The sequence below is a fragment of the Equus asinus genome, chromosome X (genome assembly GCF_041296235.1).
Source record: "Equus asinus isolate D_3611 breed Donkey chromosome X, EquAss-T2T_v2, whole genome shotgun sequence".
NCBI lineage: Eukaryota > Metazoa > Chordata > Mammalia > Perissodactyla > Equidae > Equus > Equus asinus.
The window spans coordinates 81,909,139-81,931,667 of NC_091820.1; positions in this window are offsets into that span (position 1 = coordinate 81,909,139).

The window sequence follows — 22,529 nt, forward strand, 5'->3', positions numbered from 1 at the left end:
AGATGACACGATCATTGCGCATCAGAGGATTGCCTGGGCAACTTCAACTTGGGAGGGAGTCCAGGACTTTCTCTGGGGAAGGTCCACCCACTTGGCCATCTACCCAAGACATAAGAGATAACACCCAGGGTAATCTTACAGGAAAGAAACCAGTGTCTAGAGAGAAGGTAGCAGGCCTTTCCAAGTTCGAGGAGAAAGTTAGAAACCGACGAGAAATCCAGAAAAAGGAAAACTATCCTGCCTGGAAAGGGGGAGGAGTCAGACTGGTCTGAGATGGCTCTGAAACTCTGTGTGCTTGGAGGTTGTCAGGACAACTTGGCCTTCTGAGGTTCTTTATGACATCACGGTGAACATGTCCCCCAAGATGGCCGCATGGTTACAGTCTGAGGATTGGCCTAGGCTGGGCTATTAAAGGGAGACATACCCAGAAACTGCTTTGACAAACAGAAAGAGGGCACAGAAACTGGAAGAGATCAAACAGACTCTGATGCCAGGGATAAGAAAGGAATCCTTGGCAAGAAGCCAGAATAGAGGGACAAGCACTGAGAGGAGAACATTGTCATCTATTCAAGTCTATGGGGAGGCCATGCTGATTCAAGCTTGAAACTTGATTGGAAACACGAGGCCGCACTTGGGCCTTATCAGACCTACAGTGTCCTTCTGCCTTAAGCATAATCCAAAGTCAAGAAGGATCTCTTGAGGACGTTGAAGAGAAGAGTCGATGCCTCCTTTCCAAGGGCCCTAGCATTCTTTGAAGATCAGTCTCACTTTCCATAGCTCTGGCGTCATGGGGGCCCACTGGCCACATGCTAATGCGTCCCAAGAGATGTCTTGGAAGCCTTGAAGGAATGGAGCCCTGTCATGCTTGGGGTAGGTCTCTTTGTTGGGAAGGGCTCTACAAGTGTGCTGAAAATCACCCTTTTCCAGAGGGCTTGGTTCCTTTGTGAAGGCTGCCCTCCCAGGCTAGAGTGCTCACTTTGGCTCCAATGAAATTCTCTCCCCCGACTTCTTGCCGTAGAAGGATTATTGATTATGTGCTTTGACGCCATATGGAAGGAAGCTGGCTGAAAATTAGAACATTACAATTCTGTTTCCAGAAAAATAAACATGCCAGGGCTGAGGATGTAGGTCAAACAAATGGCACAGCCTATAGAAATAAAGTCAGCCCTTATCTAGATGGAATCTAGGGCAATGTTCAAGGGTCAGGGGTCAAGTTCGAAACTTCCCGAATCCACAAAAGAGAAAGAAAAATATCTTTCCTGGAGCGAGGAATTCATCATATTTGTCTAATTTGTCTCAGAAAAACATTATGTCCATGAAGGGGGTTGCCAGGACCACCTCGAATTTGGAGTTTCTGATCTCAGGATGTCAAACCAAGCCAGATGACCACGGGTTGTCAGTGCTTCGCTTGACCTAGGCTAGGATAGCAAAGAGTCCTACAAGTGACCGCTGCAAATTCAAAGACAGCAACCAAGAATCACGAAAGCACTCACACCTCGGCCTAGAGAACATACGGTGATTCAAGAAATACAAAATTAATCACTTGGACTGAAGGAGAACGGACTGATGAGCACATCTAAGGGAGATAGCTGAGAAAGACCATGACGAGTATACTGTGGAAAAGAAAAAAAGGTCCCAGAAAATGCAAGGCGAACAGATATCACACCTGAATAATCCACAATGAAAGATGTCAGTCTTTAGACACACTGTGCTGGAACGTTTGAAAGTCAGAGAAATTCACAAGCCAAAAAACGGCAACGAAGGTCAAACCTGGGCTCACTGGGAAGGGTGCGTTATGAGACTGCTCCAAGCGGGCTCTGAAGCCCTGTGTCCGTGAAGTTTGCCGGGACAGCAGACGCACAGCTATGACCAATCCTCTGACGTCACAGTGGCCCCGACAAACAACCTGGCCTCATCTACACAGTGCCAGAGTTGGGCTCAAGCAGCATATTCAAGCCCCATTGCACTCAACTGCAGGTTGCCAATGGAACATGAAAGGGGCCGGCCGGTGGTGCAGCGGTGAGGTCCGCAGCTTCTGGGTCGGTGGCCCGGGGTGGGCCGGGTGGAATCCTGGGGGTGAGCCTCCTCACCACTGCTTCAGTCATTCTGGGGCAGGCGTCCGAGGGGGTGCAGAGGCAGATGGGAAGGGACGTTAGATAGGGCCAGACTTCCACAGCAAATACAGGAGCGTTGCCAGCAGATGTGAGCACAGCGATGCACTTCTGCCAAAACAGAACCAATTACAAGTTGCAAAGAGTAGACAAATGGAAGCTAAACACAAACGAACAAAAAACACAGCTTGCCAGTACGAAGAAGAAGATGTCTATGAAGAACCTTAGCAAAACAGGTGAAAGCTATGTCAACCGAAAACTAGCAAACGTTTGGGGAAAGAAATTCAAGACGACACAAGGAAAAAGAAGGATATTCCGGGACCTAGGAATGGAAGAAATAACACACTTGAAACGTCCATAGCGGAGAAAGGAATCTCTGGATTCCATGCAATCCCAGTCAAAGTTGCAGCCATATTTGCCAGAGAGATAGAAGAGAGAATCCTAAAGTTTCCAGCCAGCAACAAGAGACCCTGAATAGGCCAAGGAATCCTCAGGAAAATGAACAAAGCAGGACGTATCACACTTTCTGATTTCAACATAGAGGACGAAGCGCTAGGTACCGAAACGGCACAGTCCGGGCCCAAAAACAGGCACACAGACCCATGCAACAGAATCGAGAGCCCAGAGCCCAACTCAAACATACAAGGACAGCCCATTTGCGACCAGGGAGCCAAGAGGAGACAGTGGACAAAGGAGAGTCTCTCCAAGAAACGGTGCTGGGAAGCCTGCACAGCCAAATGGAACACAACGAGAGTAGACCATGATGTGCCACCTGGCACACACACCACCTGGAATGGATTAAAGCCCTGAATGGCACACTTGAAACCGTGAAACTTGTAGGAGAAGACCTAGGCAGAGTGCTCTTTGCCATCTGTCTGAGCCGCCTATTTGGAAGAAGCCTGTCTGACTGGGCAAGGGCAGCAAAGGAGACAAGAAACAAACGGGACCACCTCACATGCAGACGCTTCTGCCCAGTCAAGGAAACCATCGACTCAATGCAAAGACAGCACAACAACTGGGAGTGGATGTTTGCAAAGCACACATCGGACAAGGGGTGAAAAGCCCAAAGATACAATCAACTCACACGTCTCCACAAGAAAAAGAACAAGCCAATGAAATCCTGGGCCAAAGATGGACACGGAGATTTCTCCCAAGAAGATCTAAAGAGAGCCAACAGGTGCATGAAAACTTGTTCACCCTCATTAAGTCTGAGGCCAAGGCAAATCCAAACCGCAATGACATAGCAGCTCACTGTGGTCAGAATGGCTATAAGGAGGCAGACAGGAAACAACAAGCGTCAGAGAGGAGGTGGAGAGAAGGGAAGCCTCCAGCACTGCTGCTGGCAGTGGAAACCGGTGCAGCCACTAGGCCAAGCGGTGTGGAACTGCCTCCGAAATTTAAGAATCCATGTCCCATATGATCCAGCTATTCCTCTGGGGGGCGTTTAGCCAAAGAACTCGGAAACACTACCACCTAAAGACGTGCACCGCTGAGTTCACCACAGCCTTACTCCCGCTCTCCAAGACTTGGAAGCCGCCCTGGTGCCCAGCAAGGGACGAATGGAGAAGGAACATGGGCTATAGCCACACAATGGCAGACCACTCAGCGGGAACAAAGGATGCAATCCAGCCATTTGTGACCACCAGAATGGCTGGGAGGGTTTTAGGGGAAGTGAAACAAGCCCCAGGGACAAAGTCAAATACCGTAGGATCTCACTTACAAGGAGAAGAAAAAACAAGCACTAACCAACAGGTGGCACTGGACATTTGATCGGGGGCGCCCAGAGGCAAAGCGGGGCGGTGGGGGAGGGTGAAAGAGATGATGAGGCACAAGTGTGTGGTGAGGGACTGTGATTCGGCTTACGCTGGTGAAGAGGATGGAACCTAAACGGAAGTCTAAATCGATGAGGATGTAAATCTGAAAGACAGAGCATGTTCTAATGCAGGGTTATGGCAATAAATCCACCTAAAATCAAACATCCAAAAAGGGGTCCAGAATGACGGCATACAGCTTTGGGGGCTGAAAGAGATTAGAGAAGGTGAACTTCCAAGGATGGAAAATCACCTCAAAAGCCTGACTGATGCTACAGAAAGGTAGACCATTCCAAATACATGAAGAGGAATCCTACCAAGAGAACCTGATCCGTGCTAAGCCCAGGAACCAACGGAAAACGTTACCGTCCATGATGTTCCTACTAATCCCCTTCACGAATAATCCAAACAGGCCCACATCTTCCCAAGTTCAGGCCACAGGTTGGTCCAAAAGTACAAGTCAGGGCCGGCCCTGTGGTGGAGCGGGCAAGTGCCCACGTTCCTCTTGGGTGGCCCGGGCCTCACTCTTTCACAGCGCGGGTGCAGATCACATTAGCACTGTTAGGGAATAGAGATTTCATGGTACGGTGCGGACAGAGGTCATAAAGGAGTAGCAATTGTGAGGGTCCGTTCTCAATATGCACCAGAAAAAGAACCGTGAGAATATTCCAATCTAGGAAGGCATCTGGTACACTTCCCCAAAGGAAGAAGGAAGGAAAACATGGGACCTGCCAAGGCGGAATTGGCAGAGTACTAGGAGATGACACGATCATTGCGCATCAGAGGATTGCCTGGGCAACTTCAACTTGGGAGGGAGTCCAGGACTTTCTCTGGGGAAGGTCCACCCACTTGGCCATCTACCCAAGACATAAGAGATAACACCCAGGGTAATCTTAAAGGAAAGAAACCAGTGTCTAGAGAGAATGGAGCAGGCCTTTCCAAGTTCGAGGAGAAAGTTAGAAACCGACAAGATATCCAGAAAAAGGAAAACTATCCTACCTGGAATGGGGGAGGAGTCAGACTGGTCTGAGATGGCTCTGAAACTCTGTGTGCTTGGAGGTTGTCAGGACAACTTGGCCTTCTGAGGTTCTTTATGACATCACGGTGAACATGTCCCCCAAGATGGCCGCATGGTTACAGTCTGAGGATTGGCCTAGGCTGGGCTATTAAAGGGAGACATACCCAGAAACTGCTTTGACAAACAGAAAGAGGGCACAGAAACTGGAAGAGATCAAACAGACTCTGATGCCAGGGATAAGAAAGGAATCCTTGGCAAGAAGCCAGAATAGGTGACAAGCACTGAGAGGAGAACATTGTCATCTATTCAAGTCTATGGGGAGGCCATGCTGATTCAAGCTTGAAACTTGATTGGAAACACGAGGCCGCACTTGGGCCTTATCAGACCTACAGTGTCCTTCTGCCTTAAGCATAATCCAAAGTCAAGAAGGATCTCTTGAGGACGTTGAAGAGAAGAGTCGATGCCTCCATTCCTAGGCCCCTAGCATTCTTGGAAGATCAGTCTCACTTTCCATAGCTCTGGCGTCACGGGGGCCCACTGGCCACATGCTAATGCGTCCCAAGAGATGTCTTGGAAGCCTTGAAGGAATGGAGCCCTGTCATGCTTGGGGTAGGTCTCTTTGTTGGGAAGGGCTCTACAAGTGTGCTGAAAATCACCCTTTTCCAGAGGGCTTGGTTCCTTTGTGAAGGCTGCCCTCCCAGGCTAGAGTGCTCACTTTGGCTCCAATGAAATTCTCTCCCCTGACTTCTTGCCGTAGAAGGATTATTGGTTATGTGCTTTGACGCCATATGGAAGGAAGCTGGCTGAAAATTAGAACATTACAATTCTGTTTCCAGAAAAATAAACATGCCAGGGCTGAGGATGTAGGTCAAACAAATGGCACAGCCTATAGAAATAAAGTCAGCCCTTATCTAGATGGAATCTAGGGCAATGTTCAAGGGTCAGGGGTCAAGTTTGAAACTTCCCGAATGCACAAAAGAGAAAGAAAAATATCTTTCCTGGAGCGAGGAATTCATCAGATTTGTCTAATTTGTCTCAGAAAAACATTATGTCCATGAAGGGGGTTGCCAGGACCACCTCGAATTTGGAGTTTCTGATCTCAGGATGTCAAACCAAGCCAGATGACCACGGGTTGTCAGTGCTTCGCTTGACCTAGGCTAGGATAGCAAAGAGTCCTACAAGTGACCGCTGCAAATTCAAAGACAGCAACCAAGAATCACGAAAGCACTCACACCTCGGCCTAGAGAACATACGGTGATTCAAGAAATACAAAATTAATCACTTGGACTGAAGGAGAACGGACTGATGAGCACATCTAAGGGAGATAGCTGAGAAAGACCATGACGAGTATACTGTGGAAAAGAAAAAAAGGTCCCAGAAAATGCAAGGCGAACAGATATCACACCTGAATAATGCACAATGAAAGATGTCAGTCTTTAGACACACTGTGCTGGAACGTTTGAAAGTCAGAGAAATTCACAAGCCAAAAAACGGCAACGAAGGTCAAACCTGGGCTCACTGGGAAGGGTGCGTTATGAGACTGCTCCAAGCGGGCTCTGAAGCCCTGTGTCCGTGAAGTTTGCCGGGACAGCAGACGCACAACTATGACCAATCCTCTGACGTCACAGTGGCCCCAACAAACAACCTGGCCTCATCTACACAGTGCCAGAGCTGGGCTCAAGCAGCATATTCAAGCCCCGTTGCACTCAACTGCAGGTTGCCAATGGAACATGAAAGGGGCCGGCCGGTGGTGCAGCGGTGAGGTCCGCAGCTTCTGGGTCGGTGGCCCGGGGTGGGCTGGGTGGAATCCTGGGGGTGAGCCTCCTCACCACTGCTTCAGTCATTCTGGGGCAGGCGTCCGAGGGGGTGCAGAGGCAGATGGGAAGGGACGTTAGATAGGGCCAGACTTCCACAGCAAATACAGGAGCATTGCCAGCAGATGTGAGCACAGCGATGCACTTCTGCCAAAACAGAACCAATTACAAGTTGCAAAGAGTAGACAAATGGAAGCTAAACACAAACGAACAAAAAACACAGCTTGCCAGTACGAAGAAGAAGATGTCTATGAAGAACCTTAGCAAAACAGGTGAAAGCTATGTCAACCGAAAACTAGCAAACGTTTGGGGAAAGAAATTCAAGACGACACAAGGAAAAAGAAGGATATTCCGGGACCTAGGAATGGAAGAATTAACACACTTGAAACGTCCATAGCGGAGAAAGGAATCTCTGGATTCCATGCAATCCCAGTCAAAGTTGAAGCCATATTTGCCAGAGAGATAGAAGAGAGAATCCTAAAGTTTCCAGCCAGCAACAAGAGACCCTGAATAGGCCAAGGAATCCTCAGGAAAATGAACAAAGCAGGACGTATCACACTTTCTGATTTCAACATAGAGGACGAAGCGCTAGGTACCGAAACGGCACAGTCCGGGCCCAAAAACAGGCACACAGACCCATGCAACAGAATCGAGAGCCCAGAGCCCAACTCAAACATACAAGGACAGCCCATTTGCGACCAGGGAGCCAAGAGGAGACAGTGGACAAAGGAGAGTCTCTCCAAGAAACGGTGCTGGGAAGCCTGCACAGCCAAATGGAACACAACGAGAGTAGACCATGATGTGCCACCTGGCACACACACCACCTGGAATGGATTAAAGCCCTGAATGGCACACTTGAAACCGTGAAACTTGTAGGAGAAGACCTAGGCAGAGTGCTCTTTGCCATCTGTCTGAGCCGCCTATTTGGAAGAAGCCTGTCTGACTGGGCAAGGGCAGCAAAGGAGACAAGAAACAAACGGGACCACCTCACATGCAGACGCTTCTGCCCAGTCAAGGAAACCATCGACTCAATGCAAAGACAGCACAACAACTGGGAGTGGATGTTTGCAAAGCACACATCGGACAAGGGGTGAAAAGCCCAAAGATACAATCAACTCACACGTCTCCACAAGAAAAAGAACAAGCCAATGAAATCCTGGGCCAAAGATGGACACGGAGATTTCTCCCAAGAAGATCTAAAGAGGGCCAACAGGTGCATGAAAACTTGTTCACCCTCATTAAGTCTGAGGCCAAGGCAAATCCAAACCGCAATGACATAGCAGCTCACTGTGGTCAGAATGGCTATAAGGAGGCAGACAGGAAACAACAAGCGTCAGAGAGGAGGTGGAGAGAAGGGAAGCCTCCTGCACTGCTGCTGGCAGTGGATACCGGCGCAGCCACTGGGCCAAGCGAAGTGGAACTTCCTCCGAAATTTAAGAATCCATGTCCCATATGATCCAGCTATTCCTCTGGGGGGCGTTTAGCCAAAGAACTCGGAAACACTACCGCCTAAAGACATGTGCACCGCTGAGTTCACCACAGCCTTACTCCCGCTCTCCAAGACTTGGAAGCCGCCCTGGTGCCCAGCAAGGGACGAATGGAGAAGGAACATGGGCTATAGCCACACAATGGCAGACCACTCAGCGGGAACAAAGGATGCAATCCAGCCATTTGTGACCACCAGAATGGCTGGGAGGGTTTTAGGGGAAGTGAAACAAGCCCCAGGGACAAAGTCAAATACCGTAGGATCTCACTTACAAGGAGAAGAAAAAACAAGCACTAACCAACAGGTGGCACTGGACATTTGATCGGGGGCGCCCAGAGGCAAAGCGGGGCGGTGGGGGAGGGTGAAAGAGATGATGAGGCACAAGTGTGTGGTGAGGGCCTGTGATTCGGCTTACGCTGGTGAAGAGGATGGAACCTACACGGAAGTCTAAATCGATGAGGTTGAAAATCTGAAAGACATAGGATGTTCTAATGCAGGGTTATGGCAATAAATCCACCTAAAATCAAACATCCAAAAAGGGGTCCAGAATGACGGCATACAGCTTTGGGGGCTGAAAGAGATTAGAGAAGGTGAACTTCCAAGGATGGAAAATCACCTCAAAAGCCTGACTGATGCTACAGAAAGGTAGACCATTCCAAATACATGAAGAGGAATCCTACCAAGAGAACCTGATCCGTGCTAAGCCCAGGAACCAACGGAAAACGTTACCGTCCATGATGTTCCTACTAATCCCCTTCACGAATAATCCAAACAGGCCCACATCTTCCCAAGTTCAGGCCACAGGTTGGTCCAAAAGTACAAGTCAGGGCCGGCCCTGTGGTGGAGCGGGCAAGTGCCCACGTTCCGCTTGGGTGGCCCGGGCCTCACTCTTTCACAGCGCGGGTGCAGATCACATTAGCACTGTTAGGGAATAGAGATTTCATGGTACGGTGCGGACAGAGGTCATAAAGGAGTAGCAATTGTGAGGGTCCGTTCTCAATACGCACCAGAAAAAGAACCGTGAGAATATTCCAATCTAGGAAGGCATCTGGTACACTTCCCCAAAGGAAGAAGGAAGGAAAACATGGGACCTGCCAAGGCGGAATTGGCAGAGTGCTAGGAGATGACACGATCATTGCGCATCAGAGGATTGCCTGGGCAACTTCAACTTGGGAGGGAGTCCAGGACGTTCTCTGGGGAAGGTCCACCCACTTGGCCATCTACCCAAGACATAAGAGATAACACCCAGGGTAATCTTACAGGAAAGAAACCAGTGTCTAGAGAGAATGGAGCAGGCCTTTCCAAGTTCGAGGAGAAAGTTAGAAACCGACAAGAAATCCAGAAAAAGGAAAACTATCCTACCCGGAAAGGGGGAGGAGTCAGACTGGTCTGAGATGGCTCTGAAACTCTGTGTGCTTGGAGGTTGTCAGGACAACTTGGCCTTCTGAGGTTCTTTATGACATCACGGTGAACATGTCCCCCAATATGGCCGCATGGTTACAGTCTGAGGATTGGCCTAGGCTGGGCTATTAAAGGGAGACATACCCAGAAACTGCTTTGACAAACAGAAAGCGGGCACAGAAACTGGAAGAGATCAAACAGACTCTGATGCCAGGGATAAGAAAGGAATCCTTGGCAAGAAGCCAGAATAGAGGGACAAGCACTGAGAGGAGAACATTGTCATCTATTCAAGTCTATGGGGAGGCCATGCTGATTCAAGCTTGAAACTTGATTGGAAACACGAGGCCGCACTTGGGCCTTATCAGACCTACAGTGTCCTTCTGCCTTAAGCATAATCCAAAGTCAAGAAGGATCTCTTGAGGACGTTGAAGAGAAGAGTCGATGCCTCCTTTCCTAGGCCCCTAGCATTCTTGGAAGATCAGTCTCACTTTCCATAGCTCTGGCGTCACGGGGGCCCACTGGCCACATGCTAATGCGTCCCAAGAGGTGTCTTGGAAGCCTTGAAGGAATGGAGCCCTGTCATGCTTGGGGTAGGTCTCTTTGTTGGGAAGGGCTCTACAAGTGTGCTGAAAATCACCCTTTTCCAGAGGGCTTGGTTCCTTTGTGAAGGCTGCCCTCCCAGGCTAGAGTGCTCACTTTGGCTCCAATGAAATTCTCTCCCCCGACTTCTTGCCGTAGAAGGATTATTGATTATGTGCTTTGACGCCATATGGAAGGAAGCTGGCTGAAAATTAGAACATTACAATTCTGTTTCCAGAAAAATAAACATGCCAGGGCTGAGGATGTAGGTCAAACAAATGGCACAGCCTATAGAAATAAAGTCAGCCCTTATCTAGATGGAATCTAGGGCAATGTTCAAGGGTCAGGGGTCAAGTTCGAAACTTCCCGACTCCACAAAAGAGAAAGAAAAATATCTTTCCTGGAGCGAGGAATTCATCATATTTGTCTAATTTGTCTCAGAAAAACATTATGTCCATGAAGGGGGTTGCCAGGACCACCTCGAATTTGGAGTTTCTGATCTCAGGATGTCAAACCAAGCCAGATGACCACGGGTTGTCAGTGCTTCGCTTGACCTAGGCTAGGATAGCAAAGAGTCCTACAAGTGACCGCTGCAAATTCAAAGACAGCAACCAAGAATCACGAAAGCACTCACACCTCGGCCTAGAGAACATACGGTGATTCAAGAAATACAAAATTAATCCCTTCGACTGAAGGAGAACGGACTGATGAGCACATCTAAGGGAGATAGCTGAGAAAGACCATGACGAGTATACTGTGGAAAAGAAAAAAAGGTCCCAGAAAATGTAAGGCGAACAGATATCACACCTGAATAATGCACAATGAAAGATGTCAGTCTTTAGACACACTGTGCTGGAACGTTTGAAAGTCAGAGAAATTCACAAGCCAAAAAACGGCAACGAAGGTCAAACCTGGGCTCACTGGGAAGGGTGCGTTATGAGACTGCTCCAAGCGGGCTCTGAAGCCCTGTGTCCGTGAAGTTTGCCGGGACAGCAGACGCACAGCTATGACCAATCCTCTGACGTCACAGTGGCCCCGACAAACAACCTGGCCTCATCTACACAGTGCCAGAGTTGGGCTCAAGCAGCATATTCAAGCCCCATTGCACTCAACTGCAGGTTGCCAATGGAACATGAAAGGGGCCGGCCGGTGGTGCAGCGGTGAGGTCCGCAGCTTCTGGGTCGGTGGCCCGGGGTGGGCCGGGTGGAATCCTGGGGGTGAGCCTCCTCACCACTGCTTCAGTCATTCTGGGGCAGGCGTCCGAGGGGGTGCAGAGGCAGATGGGAAGGGACGTTAGATAGGGCCAGACTTCCACAGCAAATACAGGAGCATTGCCAGCAGATGTGAGCACAGCGATGCACTTCTGCCAAAACAGAACCAATTACAAGTTGCAAAGAGTAGACAAACGGAAGCTAAACACAAACGAACAAAAAACACAGCTTGCCAGTACGAAGAAGAAGATGTCTATGAAGAGCCTTAGCAAAACAGGTGAAAGCTATGTCAACCGAAAACTAGCAAACGTTTGGGGAAAGAAATTCAAGACGACACAAGGAAAAAGAAGGATATTCCGGGACCTAGGAATGGAAGAATTAACACACTTGAAACGTCCATAGCGGAGAAAGGAATCTCTGGATTCCATGCAATCCCAGTCAAAGTTGCAGCCATATTTGACAGAGAGATAGAAGAGAGAATCCTAAAGTTTCCAGCCAGCAACAAGAGACCCTGAATAGGCCAAGGAATCCTCAGGAAAATGAACAAAGCAGGACGTATCACACTTTCTGATTTCAACATAGAGGACGAAGCGCTAGGTACCGAAACGGCACAGTCCGGGCCCAAAAACAGGCACACAGACCCATGCAACAGAATCGAGAGCCCAGAGCCCAACTCAAACATACAAGGACAGCCCATTTGCGACCAGGGAGCCAAGAGGAGACAGTGGACAAAGGAGAGTCTCTCCGATAAACGGTGCTGGGAAGCCTGCACAGCCACATGGAACACAACGAGAGTAGACCATGATGTTCCACCTGGCACACGCACCACCTGGAATGGATTAAAGCCCTGAATGGCACACTTGAAACCGTGAAACTTGTAGGAGAAGACCTAGGCAGAGTGCTCTTTGCCATCTGTCTGAGCCGCCTATTTGGAAGAAGCCTGTCTGACTGGGCAAGGGCAGCAAAGGAGACAAGAAACAAACGGGACCACCTCACATGCAGACGCTTCTGCCCAGTCAAGGAAACCATCGACTCAATGCAAAGACAGCACAACAACTGGGAGTGGATGTTTGCAAAGCACACATCGGACAAGGGGTGAAAAGCCCAAAGATACAATCAACTCACACGTCTCCACAAGAAAAAGAACAAGCCAATGAAATCCTGGGCCAAAGATGGACACAGAGATTTCTCCCAAGAAGATCTAAAGAGGGCCAACAGGTGCATGAAAACTTGTTCACCCTCATTAAGTCTGAGGCCAAGGCAAATCCAAACCGCAATGACATAGCAGCTCACTGTGGTCAGAATGGCTATAAGGAGGCAGACAGGAAACAACAAGCGTCAGAGAGGAGGTGGAGAGAAGGGAAGCCTCCAGCACTGCTGCTGGCAGTGGAAACCGGTGCAGCCACTAGGCCAAGCGGTGTGGAACTTCCTCCGAAATTTAAGAATCCATGTCCCATATGATCCAGCTATTCCTCTAGGGGGCGTTTAGCCAAAGAACTCGGAAACACTACCACCTAAAGACGTGCACCGCTGAGTTCACCACAGCCTTACTCCCGCTCTCCAAGACTTGGAAGCCGCCCTGGTGCCCAGCAAGGGACGAATGGAGAAGGAACATGGGCTATAGCCACACAATGGCAGAGCACTCAGCGGGAACAAAGGATGCAATCCAGCCATTTGTGACCACCAGAATGGCTGGGAGGGTTTTAGGGGAAGTGAAACAAGCCCCAGGGACAAAGTCAAATACCGTAGGATCTCACTTACAAGGAGAAGAAAAAACAAGCACTAACCAACAGGTGGCACTGGACATTTGATCGGGGGCGCCCAGAGGCAAAGCGGGGCGGTGGGGGAGGGTGAAAGAGATGATGAGGCACAAGTGTGTGGTAGGGCCTGTGATTCGGCTTACGCTGGTGAAGAGGATGGAACCTACACGGAAGTCTAAATCGATGAGGATGTAAATCTGAAAGACATAGCATGTTCTAATGCAGGGTTATGGCAATAAATCCACCTAAAATCAAACATCCAAAAAGGGGTCCAGAATGACGGCATACAGCTTTGGGGGCTGAAAGAGATTAGAGAAGGTGAACTTCCAAGGATGGAAAATCACCTCAAAAGCCTTACTGATGCTACAGAAAGGTAGACCATTCCAAATACATGAAGAGGAATCCTACCAAGAGAACCTGATCCGTGCTAAGCCCAGGAACCAACGGAAAACGTTACCGTCCATGATGTTCCTACTAATCCCCTTCACGAATAATCCAAACAGGCCCACATCTTCCCAAGTTCAGGCCACAGGTTGGTCCAAAAGTACAAGTCAGGGCCGGCCCTGTGGTGGAGCGGGCAAGTGCCCACGTTCCTCTTGGGTGGCCCGGGCCTCACTCTTTCACAGCGCGGGTGCAGATCACATTAGCACTGTTAGGGAATAGAGATTTCATGGTACGGTGCGGACAGAGGTCATAATGGAGTAGCAATTGTGAGGGTCCGTTCTCAATACGCACCAGAAAAAGAACCGTGAGAATATTCCAATCTAGGAAGGCATCTGGTACACTTCCCCAAAGGAAGAAGGAAGGAAAACATGGGACCTGCCAAGGCGGAATTGGCAGAGTGCTAGGAGATGACACGATCATTGCGCATCAGAGGATTGCCTGGGCAACTTCAACTTGGGAGGGAGTCCAGGACTTTCTCTGGGGAAGGTCCACCCACTTGGCCATCTACCCAAGACATAAGAGATAACACCCAGGGTAATCTTACAGGAAAGAAACCAGTGTCTAGAGAGAAGGGAGCAGGCCTTTCCAAGTTCGAGGAGAAAGTTAGAAACCGACAAGAAATCCAGAAAAAGGAAAACTATCCTACCTGGAAAGGGGGAGGAGTCAGACTGGTCTGAGATGGCTCTGAAACTCTGTGTGCTTGGAGGTTGTCAGGACAACTTGGCCTTCTGAGGTTCTTTATGACATCACGGTGAACATGTCCCCCAAGATGGCCGCATGGTTACAGTCTGAGGATTGGCCTAGGCTGGGCTATTAAAGGGAGACATACCCAGAAACTGCTTTGACAAACAGAAAGCGGGCACAGAAACTGGAAGAGATCAAACAGACTCTGATTCCAGGGATAAGAAAGGAATCCTTGGCAAGAAGCCAGAATAGAGGGACAAGCACTGAGAGGAGAACATTGTCATCTATTCAAGTCTATGGGGAGGCCATGCTGATTCAAGCTTGAAACTTGATTGGAAACACGAGGCCGCACTTGGGCCTTATCAGACCTACAGTGTCCTTCTGCCTTAAGCATAATCCAAAGTCAAGAAGGATCTCTTGAGGACGTTGAAGAGAAGAGTCGATGCCTCCTTTCCTAGGCCCCTAGCATTCTTGGAAGATCAGTCTCACTTTCCATAGCTCTGGCGTCACGGGGGCCCACTGGCCACATGCTAATGCGTCCCAAGAGATGTCTTGGAAGCCTTGAAGGAATGGAGCCCTGTCATGCTTGGGGTAGGTCTCTTTGTTGGGAAGGGCTCTACAAGTGTGCTGAAAATCACCCTTTTCCAGAGGGCTTGGTTCCTTTGTGAAGGCTGCCCTCCCAGGCTAGAGTGCTCACTTTGGCTCCAATGAAATTCTCTCCCCCGACTTCTTGCCGTAGAAGGATTATTGATTATGTGCTTTGACGCCATATGGAAGGAAGCTGGCTGAAAATTAGAACATTACAATTCTGTTTCCAGAAAAATAAACATGCCAGGGCTGAGGATGTAGGTCAAACAAATGGCACAGCCTATGGAAATAAAGTCAGCCCTTATCTAGATGGAATCTAGGGCAATGTTCAAGGGTCAGGGGTCAAGTTCGAAACTTCCCGACTCCACAAAAGAGAAAGAAAAATATCTTTCCTGGAGCGAGGAATTCATCATATTTGTCTAATTTGTCTCAGAAAAACATTATGTCCATGAAGGGGGTTGCCAGGACCACCTCGAATTTGGAGTTTCTGATCTCAGGATATCAAACCAAGCCAGATGACCACGGGTTGTCAGTGCTTCGCTTGACCTAGGCTAGGATAGCAAAGAGTCCTACAAGTGACCGCTGCAAATTCAAAGACAGCAACCAAGAATCACGAAAGCACTCACACCTCGGCCTAGAGAACATACGGTGATTCAAGAAATACAAAATTAATCCCTTCGACTGAAGGAGAACGGACTGATGAGCACATCTAAGGGAGATAGCTGAGAAAGACCATGACGAGTATACTGTGGAAAAGAAAAAAAGGTCCCAGAAAATGCAAGGCGAACAGATATCACACCTGAATAATCCACAATGAAAGATGTCAGTCTTTAGACACACTGTGCTGGAACGTTTGAAAGTCAGAGAAATTCACAAGCCAAAAAACGGCAATGAAGGTCAAACCTGGGCTCACTGGGAAGGGTGCGTTATGAGACTGCTCCAAGCGGGCTCTGAAGCCCTGTGTCCGTGAAGTTTGCCGGGACAGCAGACGCACAGCTATGACCAATCCTCTGACGTCACAGTGGCCCCGACAAACAACCTGGCCTCATCTACACAGTGCCAGAGTTGGGCTCAAGCAGCATATTCAAGCCCCATTGCACTCAACTGCAGGTTGCCAATGGAACATGAAAGGGGCCGGCCGGTGGTGCAGCGGTGAGGTCCGCAGCTTCTGGGTCGGTGGCCCGGGGTGGGCCGGGTGGAATCCTGGGGGTGAGCCTCCTCACCACTGCTTCAGTCATTCTGGGGCAGGCGTCCGAGGGGGTGCAGAGGCAGATGGGAAGGGACGTTAGATAGGGCCAGACTTCCACAGCAAATACAGGAGCATTGCCAGCAGATGTGAGCACAGCGATGCACTTCTGCCAAAACAGAACCAATTACAAGTTGCAAAGAGTAGACAAACGGAAGCTAAACACAAACGAACAAAAAACACAGCTTGCCAGTACGAAGAAGAAGATGTCTATGAAGAGCCTTAGCAAAACAGGTGAAAGCTATGTCAACCGAAAACTAGCAAACGTTTGGGGAAAGAAATTCAAGACGACACAAGGAAAAAGAAGGATATTCCGGGACCTAGGAATGGAAGAATTAACACACTTGAAACGTCCATAGCGGAGAAAGGAATCTCTGGATTCCATGCAATCCCAGTCAAAGTTGCAGCCATATTTGCCAGAGAGATAGAAGAGAGAATCCTAAAGTTTCCAGCCAGCAACAAGAGACCCTGAATAGGCCAAGGAATCCTCAGGAAAATGAACAAAGCAGGACGTATCACACTTTCTGATTTCAACATAGGGGACGAAGCGCTAGGTACCGAAACGGCACAGTCCGGGCCCAAAAACAGGCACACAGACCCATGCAACAGAATCGAGAGCCCAGAGCCCAACTCAAACATACAAGGACAGCCCATTTGCGACCAGGGAGCCAAGAGGAGACAGTGGACAAAGGAGAGTCTCTCCAAGAAACGGTGCTGGGAAGCCTGCACAGCCACATGGAACACAACGAGAGTAGACCATGATGTGCCACCTGGCACACGCACCACCTGGAATGGATTAAAGCCCTGAATGGCACACTTGAAACCGTGAAACTTGTAGGAGAAGACCTAGGCAGAGTGCTCTTTGCCATCTGTCTGAGCCGCCTATTTGGAAGAAGCCTGTCTGACTGGGCAAGGGCAGCAAAGGAGACAAGAAACAAACGGGACCACCTCACATGCAGATGCTTCTGCCCAGTCAAGGAAACCATCGACTCAATGCAAAGACAGCACAACAACTGGGAGTGGATGTTTGCAAAGCACACATCGGACAAGGGGTGAAAAGCCCAAAGATACAATCAACTCACACGTCTCCACAAGAAAAAGAACAAGCCAATGAAATCCTGGGCCAAAGATGGACACGGAGATTTCTCCCAAGAAGATCTAAAGAGGGCCAACAGGTGCATGAAAACTTGTTCACCCTCATTAAGTCTGAGGCCAAGGCAAATCCAAACCGCAATGACATAGCAGCTCACTGTGGTCAGAATGGCTATAAGGAGGCAGACAGGAAACAACAAGCGTCAGAGAGGAGGTGGAGAGAAGGGAAGCCTCCTGCACTGCTGCTGGCAGTGGAAACCGGTGCAGCCACTAGGCCAAGCGGTGTGGAACTGCCTCCGAAATTTAAGAATCCATGTCCCATATGATCCAGCTATTCCTCTGGGGGGCGTTTAGCCAAAGAACTCGGAAACACTACCACCTAAAGACGTGCACCGCTGAGTTCACCACAGCCTTACTCCCGCTCTCCAAGACTTGGAAGCCGCCCTGGTGCCCAGCAAGGGACGAATGGAGAAGGAACATGGGCTATAGCCACACAATGGCAGACCACTCAGCGGGACCAAAGGATGCAATCCAGCCATTTGTGACCACCAGAATGGCTGGGAGGGTTTTAGGGGAAGTGAAACAAGCCCCAGGGACAAAGTCAAATACCGTAGGATCTCACTTACTAGGAGAAGAAAAAACAAGCGCTAACCAACAGGTGGCACTGGACATTTGATCGGGGGCGCCCAGAGGCAAAGCGGGGCGGTGGGGGAGGGTGAAAGAGATGATGAGGCATAAGTGTGTGGTGAGGGCCTGTGATTCGGCTTACGCTGGTGAAGAGGATGGAACCTACACGGAAGTCTAAATCGATGAGGATGTAAATCTGAAAGACATAGCATGTTCTAATGCAGGGTTATGGCAATAAATCCACCTAAAATCAAACATCCAAAAAGGGGTCCAGAATGACGGCATACAGCTTTGGGGGCTGAAAGAGATTAGAGAAGGTGAACTTCCAAGGATGGAAAATCACCTCAAAAGCCTGACTGATGCTACAGAAAGGTAGACCATTCCAAATACATGAAGAGGAATCCTACCAAGAGAACCTGATCCGTGCTAAGCCCAGGAACCAACGGAAAACGTTACCGTCCATGATGTTCCTACTAATCCCCTTCACGAATAATCCAAACAGGCCCACATCTTCCCAAGTTCAGGCCACAGGTTGGTCCAAAAGTACAAGTCAGGGCCGGCCCTGTGGTGGAGCGGGCAAGTGCCCACGTTCCTCTTGGGTGGCCCGGGCCTCACTCTTTCACAGCGCGGGTGCAGATCACATTAGCACTGTTAGGGAATAGAGATTTCATGGTACGGTGCGGACAGAGGTCATAAAGGAGTAGCAATTGTGAGGGTCCGTTCTCAATACGCACCAGAAAAAGAACCGTGAGAATATTCCAATCTAGGAAGGCATCTGGTACACTTCCCCAAAGGAAGAAGGAAGGAAAACATGGGACCTGCCAAGGCGGAATTGGCAGAGTGCTAGGAGATGACACGATCATTGCGCATCAGAGGATTGCCTGGGCAACTTCAACTTGGGAGGGAGTCCAGGACTTTCTCTGGGGAAGGTCCACCCACTTGGCCATCTACCCAAGACATAAGAGATAACACCCAGGGTAATCTTACAGGAAAGAAACCAGTGTCTAGAGAGAAGGGAGCAGGCCTTTCCAAGTTCGAGGAGAAAGTTAGAAACCGACAAGAAATCCAGAAAAAGGAAAACTATCCTGCCTGGAAAGGGGGAGGAGTCAGACTGGTCTGAGATGGCTCTGAAACTCTGTGTGCTTGGAGGTTGTCAGGACAACTTGGCCTTCTGAGGTTCTTTATGACATCACGGTGAACATGTCCCCCAAGATGGCCACATGGTTACAGTCTGAGGATTGGCCTAGGCTGGGCTATTAAAGGGAGACATACCCAGAAACTGCTTTGACAAACAGAAAGCGGGCACAGAAACTGGAAGAGATCAAACAGACTCTGATGCCAGGGATAAGAAAGGAATCCTTGGCAAGAAGCCAGAATAGAGGGACAAGCACTGAGAGGAGAACATTGTCATCTATTCAAGTCTATGGGGAGGCCATGCTGATTCAAGCTTGAAACTTGATTGGAAACACGAGGCCGCACTTGGGCCTTATCAGACCTACAGTGTCCTTCTGCCTTAAGCATAATCCAAAGTCAAGAAGGATCTCTTGAGGACGTTGAAGAGAAGAGTCGATGCCTCCTTTCCTAGGCCCCTAGCATTCTTCGAAGATCAGTCTCACTTTCCATAGCTCTGGCATCACGGGGGCCCACTGGCCACATGCTAATGCGTCCCAAGAGATGTCTTGGAAGCCTTGAAGGAATGGAGCCCTGTCATGCTTGGGGTAGGTCTCTTTGTTGGGAAGGGCTCTACAAGTGTGCTGAAAATCACCCTTTTCCAGAGGGCTTGGTTCCTTTGTGGAGGCTGCCCTCCCAGGCTAGAATGCTCACTTTGGCTCCAATGAAATTCTCTCCCCCGACTTCTTGCCGTAGAAGGATTATTGATTATGTGCTTTGACGCCATATGGAAGGAAGCTGGCTGAAAATTAGAACATTACAATTCTGTTTCCAGAAAAATAAACATGCCAGGGCTGAGGATGTAGGTCAAACAAATGGCACAGCCTATGGAAATAAAGTCAGCCCTTATCTAGATGGAATCTAGGGCAATGTTCAAGGGTCAGGGGTCAAGTTCGAAACTTCCCGAATGCACAAAAGAGAAAGAAAAATATCTTTCCTGGAGCGAGGAATTCATCAGATTTGTCTAATTTGTCTCAGAAAAACATTATGTCCATGAAGGGGGTTGCCAGGACCACCTCGAATTTGGAGTTTCTGATCTCAGGATGTCAAACCAAGCCAGATGACCACGGGTTGTCAGTGCTTCGCTTGACCTAGGCTAGGATAGCAAAGAGTCCTACAAGTGACCGCTGCAAATTCAAAGACAGCAACCAAGAATCACGAAAGCACTCACACCTCGGCCTAGAGAACATACGGTGATTCAAGAAATACAAAATTAATCACTTGGACTGAAGGAGAACGGACTGATGAGCACATCTAAGGGAGATAGCTGAGAAAGACCATGACGAGTATACTGTGGAAAAGAAAAAAAGGTCCCAGAAAATGCAAGGCGAACAGATATCACACCTGAATAATCCACAATGAAAGATGTCAGTCTTTAGACACACTGTGCTGGAACGTTTGAAAGTCAGAGAAATTCACAAGCCAAAAAACGGCAACGAAGGTCAAACCTGGGCTCACTGGGAAGGGTGCGTTATGAGACTGCTCCAAGCGGGCTCTGAAGCCCTGTGTCCGTGAAGTTTGCCGGGACAGCAGACGCACAGCTATGACCAATCCTCTGACGTCACAGTGGCCCCGACAAACAACCTGGCCTCATCTACACAGTGCCAGAGTTGGGCTCAAGCAGCATATTCAAGCCCCATTGCACTCAACTGCAGGTTGCCAATGGAACATGAAAGGGGCCGGCCGGTGGTGCAGCGGTGAGGTCCGCAGCTTCTGGGTCGGTGGCCCGGGGTGGGCCGGGTGGAATCCTGGGGGTGAGCCTCCTCACCACTGCTTCAGTCATTCTGGGGCAGGCGTCCGAGGGGGTGCAGAGGCAGATGGGAAGGGACGTTAGATAGGGCCAGACTTCCACAGCAAATACAGGAGCATTGCCAGCAGATGTGAGCACAGCGATGCACTTCTGCCAAAACAGAACCAATTACAAGTTGCAAAGAGTAGACAAATGGAAGCTAAACACAAACGAACAAAAAACACAGCTTGCCAGTACGAAGAAGAAGATGTCTATGAAGAACCTTAGCAAAACAGGTGAAAGCTATGTCAACCGAAAACTAGCAAACGTTTGGGGAAAGAAATTCAAGACGACACAAGGAAAAAGAAGGATATTCCGGGACCTAGGAATGGAAGAATTAACACACTTGAAACGTCCATAGCGGAGAAAGGAATCTCTGGATTCCATGCAATCCCAGTCAAAGTTGCAGCCATATTTGCCAGAGAGATAGAAGAGAGAATCCTAAAGTTTCCAGCCAGCAACAAGAGACCCTGAATAGGCCAAGGAATCCTCAGGAAAATGAACAAAGCAGGACGTATCACACTTTCTGATTTCAACATAGGGGACGAAGCGCTAGGTACCGAAACGGCACAGTCCGGGCCCAAAAACAGGCACACAGACCCATGCAACAGAATCGAGAGCCCAGAGCCCAACTCAAACATACAAGGACAGCCCATTTGCGACCAGGGAGCCAAGAGGAGACAGTGGACAAAGGAGAGTCTCTCCAAGAAACGGTGCTGGGAAGCCTGCACAGCCAAATGGAACACAACGAGAGTAGACCATGATGTGCCACCTGGCACACACACCACCTGGAATGGATTAAAGCCCTGAATGGCACACTTGAAACCGTGAAACTTGTAGGAGAAGACCTAGGCAGAGTGCTCTTTGCCATCTGTCTGAGCCGCCTATTTGGAAGAAGCCTGTCTGACTGGGCAAGGGCAGCAAAGGAGACAAGAAACAAACGGGACCACCTCACATGCAGACGCTTCTGCCCAGTCAAGGAAACCATCGACTCAATGCAAAGACAGCACAACAACTGGGAGTGGATGTTTGCAAAGCACACATCGGACAAGGGGTGAAAAGCCCAAAGATACAATCAACTCACACGTCTCCACAAGAAAAAGAACAAGCCAATGAAATCCTGGGCCAAAGATGGACACGGAGATTTCTCCCAAGAAGATCTAAAGAGGGCCAACAGGTGCATGAAAACTTGTTCACCCTCATTAAGTCTGAGGCCAAGGCAAATCCAAACCGCAATGACATAGCAGCTCACTGTGGTCAGAATGGCTATAAGGAGGCAGACAGGAAACAACAAGCGTCAGAGAGGAGGTGGAGAGAAGGGAAGCCTCCAGCACTGCTGCTGGCAGTGGAAACCGGTGCAGCCACTAGGCCAAGCGGTGTGGAACTGCCTCCGAAATTTAAGAATCCATGTCCCATATGATCCAGCTATTCCTCTGGGGGGCGTTTAGCCAAAGAACTCGGAAACACTACCACCTAAAGACGTGCACCGCTGAGTTCACCACAGCCTTACTCCCGCTCTCCAAGACTTGGAAGCCGCCCTGGTGCCCAGCAAGGGACGAATGGAGAAGGAACATGGGCTATAGCCACACAATGGCAGACCACTCAGCGGGAACACAGGATGCAATCCAGCCATTTGTGACCACCAGAATGGCTGGGAGGGTTTTAGGGGAAGTGAAACAAGCCCCAGGGACAAAGTCA